We start from the raw sequence: 4,004 nt of genomic DNA on the forward strand, positions 1-4,004 counted from the left end.
CAATCAGTGCAAAATAAACACCACTTAACTTTTAAGTACTCTCTCTCTTCTCTCTCTCTCTCTCTCTCTCTCTCTCTCTCTCTCTCTATCTCTCTCTATCTATCTGAAAGTAAATCATTCTATAAACTTTTCTATGAAATTTCTATGAAAATCTCAAGGATTTAAAAATTATTACAAACAGAATTATTTAGACCATTTAATAAACATTAAGAAAAAATTTAAAAACTAAGAATTGTTATGGAAACGATTTTTCTTTATTAAGCTTTATTTATAATATCTATTCACATGATAAAATAAGCGACAAATGTATTAAGCGATAACACATAAAAAACATCAAAGATATTCCTTTATTTTATTCCTTTATTTGCTGTGCGTGGTACAAACTTCGTGTAGGAATTAGAGAATTGGAAAGAGGACTGTATTGTTGGTGCATTACCCTTTAACGAAGCCAAAGTACCATGAGCGAGCACAGGCGTTCGACCTGTCTAGCAAACAGAATTGGAAGAGTTGGGATAACGGGCGTATCGTGAAACTCAATATCTTGAGTAACAAGCGTGGATTCAGTTTTCTCTAATGGTCGACGTGAACGAGTACAAGATTTAAAACGACACGTTTGAAGATCTAGAGGAATTTGTCTTGTCTCGCAGGCGCGTGAGAGAAATGATAAGTACCAATACGAGTCAACTAGTTCATGATATTTAAGAATGAAGAATTTTTGAATTATCTAGCAGATCTATAAAATATTTGATTAGTTATTTTGCTTGCGATATAATTTATTTTCTATTCATATCTTTCATTCATTTTCCAAAGCTTGAGCGAAAGAATCGAATGGATATTGAAAATTTAATGTCACGAAAGGGCCAAGGATGCCATTCTGTTTCTGTAAACGATATCGGGTGTCTTACTTAAATCAACTCCATCTAATTTTACTTATATCCAAAACACAGCGATCTGAGAATTATTGAGCTACAAATGAAATTTGATCATGAAATTAGAGCACGGGCTTTATAAATGCGCTGTCACGAGAACGTATAATGCGATCCAGATATTCAGGTTACGAGAATCAATAATTATGTATTGATCGATGATGATAATAGAAAGTCATGAAGTAAAGGATGGCAGGACCTTATAATAAAATGCGCCGCTCTCGCGCGAACTTCTTTATTAATCTTTTCTTATCAGATTCACGCCCGGCAATGTAATTTTGTCAGGACAGTTGACAAATATCGATATTAACCGTCATCGCTGGTGACCATTAAAGATACTACTACTATCTTTGTGTTAAGCACTCTTACTATCGAATGGCGTTTGTTTCACTCTTACGTCTTTTGACAGAGAGTTGTCTTATTTTATGAAACGTCAAGTACATTAAAGGTATATTAAATTACGAACAAGTACGCAATAAAGATTTCATAACTGCTATTCTTGGAAAACTTTCCGCAACAACCTTTTACAAGGGAAAGGGCTGTCTCTAAGAAGGACTGTCTCTACTGAGAAGTACTTAAAAAACTTTCGACCGCTGCCGCGCCGTTTAATAAAAATTAATTAGCTTGGATTCTGTGTGAGCACCGGATAGATATCTATGAACTTTTTGTGATAGATTTACCGTGCTTCGTTTATAATTGCATTAAACTTTCTCTCTGTTAATTCTTTCCTTTATTATCTCTCTCCATGAAGTCATTTAAAGACCATTTTAACTTCATTTCATTCTCAAAATATTTCGAAATGCGTAAGTTTTTGCGTAAAAGCAACAGTGAATAGAATGCTCTGTTCTATTACTATCAAGAATGCTGCGGATTTTAATCTTACTGCTTTTTGTTGTATACAATAACTGTGGTTACACTTGGACGAACAAAACAAAATTAAAATTAAATTTTTTGCTTTAATACAGAATAATCTTTTTTTTACAAAAAAATATCAATATGTCTCAAAATAATGAACAATTGTTGAGAATACAATTATAAATTTGATGTGAAATGAGTCAGTTATGAATGTAAGTCATACTACACTTGAGAATAAAATAATCCAAACAAGATCATTTGTCAGAATTGCGTCTGTAAAATATAATTCTTCGCCAATAGCTTTGTCAAATGAAAGCTCGACATTTAAACGATTCCACAACGAGAATCTTTCACAATGTATCGCGGTGCAGAAGACTTTATTATTCTGATGTTGCGCAGCTTGACTTTTCCGTCTTCGAACAGAACTTTCCTCTGCTGCCTTTCCTTCTTCTCGTCGATTCGAGTTCCTTATCCTTAGCGTTCGCTAACGAGACACATCAAATCTCGGGTCAAACTTTCTTCGCGAAATTTCGTCAGTCGTGATTGAGGTTTAAAATCGCGACGTTGGAAAGAGGGACACGCGATAAGAAAATTTAATTCTTCATTAAGCACCACCGTAACTTCGCCGGACAGTTAATTGTCGTCCATTCGTAATAATTGGGCGAGTGCGACGATAGTAGAAATTGTAACGAAGTGTCCAATAGAAGAACCCATTAAAATCGATCAACGCAATGGAGTCGTTGGATTGAAATAAAATTCATAATTATCGGCTTCCACTTTTCTCGGATTCATCAATTTGCGTTGATTTCTGCCGATTAATCTTAATTGCTGATGTATCACGAGTACAGACTGGTTTATTATTAATATTTTGTGATCGTATTCTTCGACAATTTTAGCTTCAAATTATCTTTGATGGAAGCTATACCTATATAGGTATCAGATCTATTATTCGCTCAACAAAGTGAAGAGTCGTATTTTCTTCAGCACGCGCATTTCATTCATTTTGTTTATATCTGATTTATGATCCTATAGTAACAATCACTCTTTTGCAGTAATACACTTAACTTTGATGCGATGGTTGCAAGTGGGAAATTCTCAACCATCATGGAAGGTTAAAGAAAACTGTTTCTTCAGACACTCGCGTTTCTCTCGCGAGATATACGTAAGCTCGCTCCATTAGAAGCTGCCGCATACTGGTGCACCCGCGACAAACAACGTTGCATTTGTTATCTTTGGGTTTACTGGCTTTCCTTATGCCTCGTTGGACGCACTGATCCTGATACTGTAGGACGTCACTGAGGCTTCCGTAATACTGGTACGCGACAGAGCGCTCATTCGTTCGGCTCCATTATCGGAAGACTTATCTCCGCTCGCTTGATTGGTTCCTTCCGCGGCCACGAAGAGACTGCATATCCGTCGTTGCTTATGGAAGCTTCTACCGGTTGAATCTGCTATTGGACATTACGTCATTCCCGTCAATACTTCAAAGATATTACGGATATTATCTCACGCGTTTTTCATCGCTATTATTATTTTAGTTTAATGTTTTATAGATTAAAATTATATGATCCGAAATCTGAATACTTTATAATTAATTCCTTCCTTTCTTATACGATTATAATTTAATATGTTAGCAAAATAATATATCAATATATAGCCTGGAGATAAAAAAATATTAGCGTTCAATATTTTCTTTGTATAATGAAAATGATTATTTTGTTTATTTGTCCATTGTCTCTTTTATGTATCTCTTTTTGTCGTTTTTATTTTTTCCAATGGGAAATTAATATTTTCGCTTATATTACCTTTGTTTACACCAACACTTTACATATTTTTATAATTAATTCCTGTTTTATTATTAATATTGGTTTATATTTCAATACGCTAAAATCAAATACATATTTTATTTCTTGAATAAAACTGCTTGCACTGCTTGTCGTACATCGAAATATTTAACATTAATAATTTTTTTTATAATAGAATTGAAAAAGAAATGAATTGATATATTATATATTGGATTAATTTAAAGATTATAAAAATTTGACTTTATTTAATTTTGAATAAATGGGATCATTTTATAATTACAGTTCATTACAGCTATTTTAATATTGACTTATTTTTTATTATGCAGAATATAACTAAGATAATGGACAAATTTCGGGAACGAGTTTCCCATACCACTATATGGAAAAAAAGATTCATATAAACATATATAAATCCTAT

Source organism: Atta cephalotes, assembly GCF_000143395.1.
Source record: "Atta cephalotes unplaced genomic scaffold scaffold00008, whole genome shotgun sequence".
NCBI classification, from domain to species: domain Eukaryota; kingdom Metazoa; phylum Arthropoda; class Insecta; order Hymenoptera; family Formicidae; genus Atta; species Atta cephalotes.